Source organism: Pelophylax lessonae, assembly GCF_965119305.1.
Source record: "Pelophylax lessonae genome assembly, chromosome: 4".
NCBI lineage: Eukaryota > Metazoa > Chordata > Amphibia > Anura > Ranidae > Pelophylax > Pelophylax lessonae.
The window spans coordinates 326896846-326910466 of record NC_138771.1 but is presented as its reverse complement, the minus strand read 5'-3'; positions in this window follow the sequence as shown (position 1 = coordinate 326910466).

Sequence of the window (13621 nt, the reverse complement as noted above, 5' to 3'; positions counted from 1 at the left end):
TGATTGCTTTGCGCAAAAGTTATCACATCTACTAACTACGGGAAAGATTTATGTAATTTTTATTGTTTTTTTTTACTAGTAATGGCAGTGAGCTGCGATTATTTGGGAGACTGCGACATTGTGGCGGACAGATCGGACCCCTAACTGACATTTTTGACACTTTTGGGGGTACCAATGACATTACTACAGTAATCAGTGCTAAAAATATGCACTGTTACTGTAATAATGACACTGGCAGGGAAGGGGTTAACAGTATAGCTGATCAAGGGGTTGAATGTGACCCTAGAGGAGTGATTCTAACTGTGGGGAGGCGTGGCTTGTGAGATGACCATAGAGACATGTGATCTTATATAGAAGGATCACATGAGCTCTGTGACCATTTGAGGGAGAAGGACGGTCGGCTGTGTTTACAAGAGCCTAACGTCCTTCTCTCTCAGTGTGGAGGCGATCACGGGTGTCAGGCAGTAATCGGAGCCACCTGACACAAGCATCGGCTTCCCCGCTGACGATCGGGAGCTGGAGCGCGCCGCTGGCGGCACACGCTGGCCCCCTAGCTGCCACCAGGCAACCAACGTACCGATATGTGGTTTTGCCTGTAGGAGCCACTCTGCCGCCATATATATTTACATATATATATATATATATATATATATATATATATATATATATATAGTAAGCAGTCGGCAAGTGGTTAAAGTAAATAGCTCAACACCAAGTTCACTATATGGACCCCTTATGTATTTATACATGTTTATCATATCCACCCTTAATCTCCTCTTCTGTAATCTTTCCTCATAGCTGAGCTTCTCCATACCTCTTATCAGTTTGGTTGCCTCAGCTCCAGTATAATTTTGAGCTCAATAAAAGGAGTAGGTATAATAGTATAAAGCCCACTCACCCAGCGCTAATATATAAAATTGCAAAAATACCTAGAAACACTATACGTGTAAAACAGCAGCCGCTATTAAAAGAGAACAATATATATATAAAAGGTGTAATGATGCTCATATCCTGACTGAACAAAAATACACTAGCAGCGCTTGCATGAACATATAAATGAATAAATAAATATAAGAAAAAATTCAAAATTGGTGAAAGTGCTAGATTGATACAAATGGCATGGGAATAAATCAAAAATAGAGTTCATATAAAGTTCATATAAATGAATGAAAAAGGTTTATCTCTTTCTTCACCACGGTGCAGTATAACATCAGACAGGACCACCTTCACCACACCAGAGTGAATCCCCCGTGGTAATGGACACTCACCAAAAAAAGGAATTATATGGAGCCTTAGAATCACATATGAGCTTGCCACGCCAAGGAAAATATCTCTGCCACTCTGTTCAGGAGACCAAAATCTTCCAATCCCCACAGAACAAATACCTCCAAAACTCACAAGCTCCGTATCCAAAGTGATGACATGTAAATCAGAGAAGAGGAATCATAGCGTAATAAAATAAAGCTAGAGTTTTATTGTAAAACAACCCCCTTCCCCTTTACGGTTGTACTCACATATATTCAATCCAAAAACAGCATGCATGAGAAAAAGGAAGACCTGTGTCCAGGCACGGACTGGCCATAGGACAGAACGGGCATATTCCCGGTGGGCCGCGGCTCTGAAGTTCCATCACTCACTGCGACCGGGTCCGCGGCCAATCAGCCTTCTGCTCAGGGGGGCTCTTAACCCCCCCAGTGCTCTTAACCCTCCCCCAGTGCTCTTAACCCCCCCCCACTGGCTCCCAGTGCTCTTAGCCCCCCAGTGTTCTTAACCCCCCTCTAGTGCTCTTACCCCCCCAGTGCTCTTAAGCCCACCCTGTGCTCCTTAGCCCCCCCTGTGCTCCTTAGCCCCCCCCGTGCTCTTCAAGTCCCCACGGTGCTTTTCATCTCCCCCTATGCTCTCTGGCTCCCCCAGTGCTCTCCACCCCCCTGTGCTCCCTGGCACCCCCCTAAGTGATTTCCAGTTCCCACCAGTGCTCTCCAGTTCCCCCACCTCCCCCCATGCTCTCCATCCCCTTGGTTTTCCCTGCCCGTCCCCCCCCCCCAGTGCTATCCACACCCTGCACCTTCCAAGCCCCCTGCAATGCAGTCCCCCCCCCTACCCTTCAGCTCCTCCAGTGCTCTCTGCTTTCCCTGTGCTCTCCGGCCCCCCCTAGTGTCCTTCTATCTTCTATCATGTTTGCAGTCTCTGACCTTCTCTTGAATCACATCTGCAGTCTCTTAAACCATCTCCTGTACTATGTCTGCAGACTCTGACCATCTCCTGTATCATGTCTGCAGTCTCTGCCAATCTTCTGTACTATGTCTGCAGACTCTGACCATCTCTTATATCATGTCTGCAGTCTCTGACCATCTTTTGTATCATGTCTGCTGTCTCTGACCATCTCTTGTATCACGTCTGCAGTCTCTGACCATCTCTTGTATCGTCTCTGACCATCTCTTGTATCGTCTCTGACCATCTCTTGTATCACGTCTGCAGTCTCTGACCATCTACTGTATCACGTCTGTAGTCTCTGACCATCTCCTGTATCATGTCCTCAGTCTCTGACCATCTCCTGTATCGTGTCCTCAGTCTCTGACTATCTCCTGTATCATGTCCTCAGTCTCTGACTATCTTCTGTATCATGTCTGTAGTCTCTGACCATCTCTTGTATCAGGCCTGTAGTCTCTGACCATCTCTTGTATCATGTTTGCAGTCTCTGACCATCTCTTGCATCATGTCTGCAGTCTCTGACCATCTCTTGTATAATGTACGCAGTGTCTGACCATCTCTCGTGTCATGTCTGCAGCCTCTGATCATCTCTTGTGTCATGTCTGCAGCCAGGAGGAGGATCAGTGTGACAATAGCGAATTTTCATTCGCTATTGTCACACAATGGGCAGGCTCGGGGGGGGGGGGGAGCAATGCTCTGCGCCTCGGCTGCGGCAGTGGCGGTTTTAGGCATGGGCGAACGGGGCTCGGCTGCCACAGTGAAATTATTCAAAGTTCCTCGGGCGGCCCGGCACCATTTGATCCACGGACCGGTACCGGTCCGCGGCCCGGGGTTGGGGAACACTGTCATACCGCCCCCCACGTGTCATGAAAAAATGCCGCCCCGGGCGGCTTCCCCGTTCGCCCACTGCCAAAAACAATATGGTGCCATATGTTCTGATGTGTGAAGACTGTGCTTGTCTTATGTAGATGTAGCACCCTACTTAGTAGCTGCTAGAGGGAGAGAGTATAGTTTTGGATCTTTGCCAGGTAAATCTATATTGTTCTCTGCCTAACAGAAAGCAGAATCTGCTGATTAGGTCTGCTCATGGTGCTCAGATGCAGCTCAGTTTGTCTGAAGTGTTTCACACTGGTCCAATAGGGAGGCATAGTGGACAGTGGGGGGAAACCTGACAAATGAGTGCACAGGCCTTTAGTACAGCCCTGGTGATTTGCAGAGGAAAGTGCTCGGGGTCTTTCTGCTGGAGAGCGGGGTCCCAAAAAGAGGGGGCAGCTGCCCCTCCTCTGTAGAAGTTTACAGTAAAACTTGTTTTGACTGCCCAGAGCCTGGTCTGAAGTTATTCAAGCGGTGCATGTGAGGCTCTTTTGTATTACTAAAAAATTGGGTCTATAACAGCAAAATGGGGCATGTGTTACATTACTACAACAGACGTTGCTTCAGCAAGACAATGAGGAAGAGGTAGTTGCCATGAGTTTATATATTTATATTTACATTTATATATATTTATATTTAAGTTGCCATGAGTAATTGCAAAGAGAAACAGCAACCAGGTTCTCAGGTAGCGAGGGGGTCGGTGCTTTTGCTTCCCCCTCTGCTGTTTATCTCTGCAGGAGTGGACTAGTATTATGGAGATCTATGGTCTGGTCACTAAGTAAAGAGGAGAAGAGTTAAAGGAGAAGTATAGCCAAAGCTTGTTTGGGTGTACTTCTCCTATGGATCACAGGACTGCAATTCGTTTTGGATCCGCCACATGCCTGGACCGACACCCGGCTCAGCCCTTCAGCGAGCCACTGAGAGCCTGAGCTGGCTGCTTCCTGCCCCTGCACAGCTCAGCGCTCCAATGAGCAAGGAGGAAGCAGAGTAGAGAGCTGCTGACTGACAGTCAGCAGCTCTCTGCTCGGGGAGCTGTCAGAACAAAGTGATCGGCACTTCTCGATTGCTCGCTTCTCAGTGTAGAGGCGCCGGGGGACAGATGCAGCATTTGACCGATGCTGCATCCATCTAGGTAAGTATTAATCTAAAAAAAGCATAAACCTATACTTCTCTTTTAGGACCCATGAGGTCCACGCCATGTGCCAGCCTTATTATAGACTTACCTTTAGGTAAAAAAATCACAAGGCGGACTTTATTACCGCTTTAAGATTTTTTTTACCCTAATCCATTGTATGCATTAAGATAAAAAACCTTCTGTGCTACATGATCTCCCCCTTGGCCCCCTTATACTTACCCAAGCCCATATTCAATCTACCAATGTGGCCAAGAGCAGCAATTCTAATGGCTTTCTCTTTCCTCAGAGGGCAGATTGATAGCATCACTAAACATTGGCTCCCACTGCTGTCAATCAAATTTTGTGACAAGAGAGTGGGGGGCATGGCCGAGGCACGCTGTCTGTGTCTATAGGTGCAGACATGGCGGCTCGGGAGTTAGCACACATAAGTGCCCCCATAGAAAGCCACTTTTCTTTTGGGGCACTCACTGACGAGGAGAAGCCAGGAGTGCTGGCGAGGGACCCCAGAAAAAGAGAATTGTGAAAAAACCATTACATTTTATTTAAAAGAAGAATGAAAGCTTTACAATCACTTGAAATGGTAGCTGTTTACATATAAGTGCTCATGTGCCTGTAGCTCAATGCCTGATGCTCCAAAAGTCCCTTTCACAGGGGCTTTCCAATCCGGTCCGCCTGAGTATTTCAGGCGGACCGGATTGGATGCTCCATGCACCCCTATGGAGCAGCGGATGTCAGCGGAGACATGTCCGCTGACACCCACTGCTATCCGATCCGATCCTATCCTTGAAATCCGGACGAATGGTAACCCTATTTTCCATCTGTCTGGAGGATTGAATCGGATACGTTCGGATGAAAAACGGACAGGTGGTCTGTTCTCATCCGCTCTCCCATAGAGAAGAGCCGGGATCTGACAGCTCTGCCTCTGCAAAGTAAGCGAAGACGGAGTTGTCATCCACCTGCTCAGCGGGGATCGGCGGATTGACCCCCACTCAGCAAAACGGACTCCGTCGGTTGCACCGCCCACGTGAAAGGGGCCAAAAGCTACACAAGCTACTTTTGAGGCAGATTTGGGCGTTTTCGATCTCATAGACTTAAGCCTCGTACACACGCAACGATTATCGACTGACCGATCGTCCGACTTTTGTCCAAGTTGTGTTTTGTTGGTTGGAATGTGCCTAGACTGCACACAAATTTTCTCGGCCAACAAAATTCTACTTCCGAAGTGATGTCATGTGTTGGTTTGTTTTCTTTGTGTTTTTTCTTCACTGAGCATGCCCAGACTTGCTCATCAGATTTTTCCCTGTCGAAATCTGTACTGACTGCACGAAAATCAGCCGTTGTGTGGACGGCCAGCAAAAATTTTATAGTCTGCACACCAGATTTTTTTCGGCCGAAAAGTCGGAGTTGGTTGTCGGAAGCATCATACTAACAAGCCGAAAATCGGCAGATGGGACGTTGGTCGAAAATTGCCTGCCAATTTTCGACTCGTGTGTACGGGCTTAAGGCCGGGTTCACATATTTGCGGCTGCGGTTTTCAGCATGGGGTCCGGTGTGTTCCTGTTCAATGATACAGGTGCGACGGTTTTTACTTGAACTTGCACCTGAACTGGACCCAAACACGCACAGGATCCTTTTGGATTGTGGACCGCGGCTGCCCCGGACATGTGTGAATTGGCTATTAAGAGCCGGTCACACTCACATGTCATGCAAATTGGATGCGGGAAATCCACATCCAATTCGCCATAATGTGAACCCGGCCCTAAATTGGGATTGCCTGTAAATGCTCAAATTGTTTTTGACTGGTTTTTTAAGCGTATTTCAGGCATTTTTTTTAGTCTACAAGAACTGGTCTCCCCCTAGTACTTTCCATAGCTAAAACAAACAATGGCTGAAGCTTGAATACACATGTAAAATCATTGAAATATGCTTCTAAAACACTCACATACACATGCAAAATTTCTCAAACTAAAATGCATGACAATTGCTCTGCTAAGGTACAAATGCATCCTGTGGGTCAAGTCATGACCATGTTTGTGACTATCCTCCTATGTATGGGGCTAGATTTCCATGACTAGTTTATACTTCTTGTTTGTACACAGTAAAGGAAGGAAATTTCCATTCTCTAGGCGTCCCAGTAGTCCCATGAAATTTAGAGCACCTGATCGCGGTGTCACAGGGAAAGGTGACTCAAAGGAATTATTGACCTGGTATCTCCTACAATTTATTTTTATAGCCAAAGAAGTGTTGTGTATGCAGCGATGGCTGGGTTGAGCCTATTTTATTAGTATGTCTTCATAATTAAGGTTAAGCGACAGGACTGGTAAAGCTTCTCCCAGGCCCAGTTTATTTGTTTTTAATCTCACCTTTGCTTTATACATGCAGCAGTGAGAGTGCACAGAACAAATAAAAAGCTAGTCTCAGACAAAGCCAGGAGCATATTTGCTGAGCAATGGCTGACTCCACCTGTCACCACATTGTTTATGTGTCTTATGTAAGGCAAATAAAGCCACAGGTGTATCTAAATAGTTACACAGTGGGTTGGAAGTTACAGAAAAGAAATACTCTCGATTTTAATATTTCCTTATGATCTAGAGTTGAAGTGACACTAAGCCCCAGTTCACACTTGTGCGTGTGCGGGGTTCGCATGTAATATCGGAGCGCACTGCTCCGACATTACATGCGATCGGCTGAGCGGTGCGAGTTTAGCCATACAGTTTGTATGGCTAAATTTGCACCGCAGCCGCACCAAACACGCACAGGACCTTTTTTTCTAGCCGCATCAGGATCGGATCGCACAGCGGTTCACACTTGTGCGATCCGATCCTGTGCGAGCTGCATGATCGCACTGCGATATGCGATCAAACTGGGGGTGTCGTTAAGATTACATTGACACCCCCAGCGTATCGCATATGGCAGTGTGAACTGCCGGGGGTGCGTGTGCGATGCGGGAACAGGCTGCGAATTCGCAGCCTTCCCGCATCGCATATATGTGAACCGAGCCTAAACGATATCCTTATTCTACAAAAATAATCCATACACATCCACTACTTAAAGGATTTGCAATCTATTATTAATTAAATTGTATTTATTTAAATTTCTTAAGCTGGCCATAGATGGATAGAAATGCAGGCGATTTAGCAGAATTTTGATCTATTTATGACTGTTCCTGTTCAAGAGGAGGCAATCTCACGATCAACTTCTCTCAACAAGACTATTGGTAAATTTTCGTTTGATCAGCAATCCAATCAATTAGCTGCAACTACTGATCAGTGTATTCTGACAGCAGAGGAATCCCAGCTAGGGTGACCACATTTCCAAACTGCCTTTCAGGGACACACCCCCTTCCCAAATAAAGATGAGGGGCAGCGAGTGATTTGTCGGTCAAATGGCTAGTGCTAGCACTTAAATCATCCCGACACTATGCTTGACATGGTGTAAGGATGATCAAATCACATTATTTCTATTACTACATTGTAATATATAATGAAATAGTTCAACTCACCATAATGCAGAATCAGTGGGAGCCCTGAGATTGTCACATGCCACCAGATGCATCGCGTCACTTGCCACCCTCGCTTGCCGCCATAAGCAGCGTGTCACTTACCACTGTCACCTGCCGCCAGATTCAGCGCATCACTTGCCGCCGTCACCTGCCTCCAGATTCAGCGCGTCACTTGCCGCCGTCACCTGCTACCTGTTGTGCGTTTTGGTATAAAATTTGACTATTTTTAATTTATTACTAAAAGGCGGTGTCTGAACTATCAATAAAATTATGATGCAGTGCCTCCAGCCGATTACGGCAAATAATTTAATAACTAAAAACAAAACCCAATCAATTTTGTTCAGACATTCATAGTATACCACGCAATTTTCCTGAGCCCTTGGCGCTTACGGTGAATTCTTACCAATATATAAATATCTCCCAATTAAATTAATAAATATAATTTATTAAGATACGAGTATAATTATATATTTACATACAAAACTAAATTTACTGGTGATTAATATTCCACACACAATATCAAAAATAAGTTGCACAGATACAATGTGATTAGAATTAAAATTTTTTTTTTTTTTAAACCAGACACAGAATTAAATATAACCCGATAAAAGTAAAATGAACTGTGAATTAAAATATTAAAAACAAAATGCCTGACCACTCTTAAGGCAGTTTCTCACTTTCCGCGGCCGTAGGAAAGAAAGGAACTTATCTTAAAGAGTCACACCCTATTATACCCAACACACTTAAATTCAGCCTTAACTCTAGACAAACACTTGAAATTCATAAAATCAATTGATTCAGTGAAAAGAAAAATTAACATATAGAGTTGCTCTACCCGATGTAAATGACCATATATGTATAATTTCAGACAATGTCATACAATTCCTATTATCTTGGGAGTAAATGGGTTAAATTATTAAGTCTATCTCTCACCACTCCTTCCAAGGAAAATGTTCAAAGTAAAGTAGTTCGTCTCTCAGCAGGAGATCAGCCAATGGGCAGTGGTCAAAATGGCAGCAGTCTTTTCCTGTGTCCTTCCTTAGGCGTGTTTTTTAGGATTTTTTTTTTTTTTTTTCAGACTCCCTTGTTTTTCCCGGGGTCCTTATTTATATGATCAGAAACTATTGATTGAAATGACCACTCCCCAACCAATATTGACTGTTTCTTCAGTGGTGGTTTTCAGAAGTGGGCAGTGACTAGTCGATTGTCACCTGCCCATTGGTTAACAGTTAGTTGCATCATTGCAAATGGGATTGTCCTATAATGTGATGTGGGAGTTGCTATAAACCATATATGAATTATATTTTTGGGGATTTGGTGATTTCTGCTTTTTATAACATTTCAATATTTTGATTCAAGATTATGTTTTCTGCTGGTAGTGTCATTATTAATAGCTGTATTCATTTCCTGTAGGAATAATTCCATAATCCTTGTGTAATATTCTTTAAGTACAAGAGATTTATAGGGATATCTCATGCTAGTGTAGTTTATATCATCATTGAGCATTATTTGTGATTTGGTGGGTGAGCCATCTCTATTGATGAATTATTCTAGTGAAACACTATCCCCTACATATAACAACAAAGTTCAATATATGGTGATAACTGGATACACACACACATGCACATACACACACAGATATATTAATACACGTGCGTGTACACACATACCCATACATATACACACACATATCCACACACGCACATGTACATATGTACCATACACATATACATGCATATACCTACACACCTACACGCACATATATACATACATGTGTATACATATATATATATATATATATATATATAAACATATCTACATACACAGATGTACACATCCTAGTCACCATTTTGTTGAAGAGGCTTATGTATTCAGCTGAGTCAATACTATTGCGTCTTAAGAAGAGTTAGTTTTCACCCTAGAACAATGGGGACCGTCTATTGCTTTGTTTCTTCTGTTGAATAAGTTTCTTCTTCAAACTTTGATTTTCAGGTTTTTATCACCTTTCTTTGTACAAAACCTTGAGAATTGGGGACGTTTTTGTATGGCCAATTGTCTCTGACTAATTACACAAACCTGTCTGAATTTGCACTGTTGAAGGTTTGGTCAATACTATTGTGTGTGTGTGGCCAGTTTTTTTTTTTTTTTTTTTACAGAGGTTGATGTGTCAGGCTGAGGTCAGTGTAAGTGTCGCAAGTATATTTCATCATTTAATATTTTCATATATCGATAACCTGACATATCCCCCTTTTTGATTTGCATGTATGTCAGCATCATACAGGGAAATCAACTAATAGGCAGGTTATGGATCATTATGGTACATTCCACTGACGAGTCTGTATTGCTTTCGAGTGTAGGGCGTACTATTCCTTGATTTCAGGGGATATGCTGAGGTTTAAAACATTTTCCGGTGTAGGTCCTTGGATCCACACTTGTGCAAACTTTTTGGGTGATGATTCGTTTGTCAGTCAAGATGAATCCGGGTGCTTCTTGGACAAGTATTCCCGATGAAGGTCCTGGTCGGGCGATGAGGCCGGCCTGGCCTGGTAGACATATCCACAGCAGGATACCCAGGATGCTCCACATAGCAGGACTCCAGGACATTCTCGTGGGAAGGTCTCTCCTTCGGGATATCTGGTCCTCCTTCCTTGAGTGATCGCTGGCAGACAGGTTTCTGGTTTGATACATCAGATCATCATCAGGGCTTCCTGCTAGGGTCTGGTCGCTAGCACTTCCGATTACCAGTTTGGCTGTCATCTGGGGCATCATTATATACACTATAGTAGGTAAATAAACAGTTTTAGTATCAGATACATATATATAAAAATAGCCCTGTAAAGCAAAATGTGGATTCACCCTAATTCTTTTTCTGCCCTTATGATTTTTCCATAATCCAAGAGGAGTGCGTGGTTCAGTCTCCCAACAGCTGTAATTGTGATTTGGGATGGCAAGCACGCAATTGATTTATATGCACCCATCTCTCACTGATTTCACCATTCCGAGGGATGTGCAATTTATATGCTACGGGGGAAATCTTATCAGCTATGTTAAACGGACCTTTCCAAGATGGAAGGAATTTCCGTTCCTTGACCTGGTCTCTCGCAAAATTGTATAGGTAGACTTTGTCCCCAATCTCGTACTCCTTCTTGGTGGTTTTAAGGTCATAGTAGGTCTTAGCACCAACTGCGGCTCTTTCAATGTTTCGCTGGGCAAAGGCAAAAGCATACTGTAAATGTTTTCGCAGATCCTCTATGTATTGGTGTGTTGTGGTGGCATTGACCAAATTGTGATCTGTAGTGCGGTACAATAAGTGCTGGGGCAATACCATCTGCCTTCCGGTCATGAGTTCGAAAGGGGACATTTTTGTGACCGTACTAGGAGTTGCCCTTAAGGCCATCAAGACTAGGGGAAGTTTGACATCCCAGTCTTTGCCTGTCTCCTTAACAAATTTCTTTAGGATGTTGACAATTGTCTGATTGTACCGTTCTACTCCACCACTAGAGGAGGGCCGATATGCGATATGCAATTTCCTTTTCACGCCCAATATTTTCCACAGTTTGGTCATCACTTCACTAGTGAAATGTGAACCCCTATCAGATTCTATCCTCTGGGGTAGACCAAAACGTGAAAAAATGTGATTAATTAATAAGGCAGCGCATGTATCAGAGCTATTGTTTGGCGCTGGAATACATTCAACATACTTGGTAAATAAACATGTAACGGTTAACATATACCGATTCCCTCGTGAAGATTTAGTGACAGGTCCAATGAAGTCCATTTGAAGGTCTGACCAAGGCATACAGATCCCCCTTTTCTGAAGGGGGGCCCGATGGGTTGGTGAAGCCGGTTGAAATTGGGGACATATTAAACAGCCTTGGCAGTATGCCTTCACATCACGCAGCATATGAGGCCAGTAGGCATAATCCCGAAGGATCTCATAGGTGATCTTCTCCCCACGATGCCCGGCAGTGGGAGCGTCATGGGCGTGTTGCAACATTAACCCTCTAAATTTAAGTGGAACTACCCATTGTTGGATACTCCCTTTTGATGTGCGTATCAACAATCCCTGATGCAATGCAAACTGGGATTTGGACTTCATTAAAATGCGTAAATCCTCTTTACCGGTACCATCCCCTTGGCTAATGGGATTTTGGTCAGAATTTTCTAGGTGTCTATAAAATAAGCCAATTATTGGGTCTTCTTTTTGAGCTGTAATTAAATCTTCACTGGGGGCATCATGACTCCATTGTAACACATTTGCATCTTTGCTCACCCTGGCTTGTTGTCTAGTTACAGCTTCTAACTGTACTGCCCCCAAAAATTTATCAATATCTAGTGATTCACCTGTTATGGCCCCTTCTTTGGCCAGGGAATCAGCCAGATCATTACCTTCCTTCTCAGCACCTAGGACTTTAGAGTGGCCCTTGGTCTTCTTAAAATACAAGGTGATGTCATTTTCCCTTACCAGCTGGTCTATTTGGCAAAATAACCTACCATGTTTAACGGGTTTTTGGTTGCTTTTTAGCATGTGGTTCCTTTTCCACCTAGGAAGATATTCAACAAAACTGTTCCTAACATAATTGGAATCGGTGATGATGGAAAATTCTTTTAGGTTATATTCTATGGCCATCTCGACAGCTTTTAGAATGGCAGCGAGTTCAGCAACTTGGCTGCTTTTGGATCCAAGCTTGTATCCCACAGAGGTTGGGGCTACACCTTGGGTCCATACAATCCCAATACCTGCCACTAGTTGGAGCTGTTCTCCATCCTTATGATGATAGGCGCAACCATCTACATATACACACGGCAACCGTTTACAGTACTCTTCATCATAAACTTTATAGGGAGACAACAGTTGTTCTTCCAAAAAGTCAGCGTCCGGGTCTCCCTTACTGGGATTGGTGGCTGAACAGTCATGGAGCTCAGCAAGGCCCTGGGCTACTGGACTTTTCTTGTTCTGTTTATAACGAACTTCCAGAGGCCATCCTTGCAAGGACAAAGTCCAAGCAGTGATGCGGCTATTAGACACATTTCCATCCCTGATCCGTTCACTTTGTAAATACTGTAAAGGTTGGTGTGCAGTCTCAACAATAATTCTTTCACCTTGAATATAACTGCGGAAATTCTGTAATGCCCACACCGTGGATAATAAAGCCTTTTCGCAGTCTGTAAACTTCATCTCTACTGGGGACAATGTTTTGCTAGCGTAAGCAATAACCTTACTGACATTCTCTTGTTTCTGGTAAAGAACAGAACTCATACTTACCTGCGTGTACCCTGTCTCAAGATAGAAGGGTTTACCTCCTTCTGGATATGCAAGGCAAGGAGCCTGGGTCAGTCGAACCTTCATTTCCTTTACAGCGTCTTCCTGTTCCTTACCCCATGACCATCCAATGTCTTTCTTTAGCAGATGAAGAAGCGGTTTGCTTATTTCGGCGTAGTTGTCAATGAACTTACGGGAATAGTTTACCATCCCTAGAAATGATCTCAACTCTTTCAGATTAGTAGGGACCTTACAGTTTAGCACAGCCTCAACCTTTTTCTTTTGGGGATTTAGACCTTCCGAAGTAACTTCATGGCCTAAGAAATTTACACGTGTGCGACACCACTGGGCTTTTTGTAGAGACAATTTCGCCCCGGCTGATCTTAACTGGCCTAGGACATGTCGCAGTTCTGTAAGGTGTTTGGTCATGTCAGTACTCTTGATTAGGATGTCATCAACATACGCCAGTGTTCCTCGCTCTAGGGCATCTGGCATAGCCTTATGCATAAACACAGCGAATTCATGGCCAGAATTGATAAACCCAAAAGGCATACGAACCCAACAGAACTGCTGGTTCCCAAAACTGAAAGCTAGTTTATACTGGTCTTCTTCACTGACTTTAATGGTCCAGTAACCT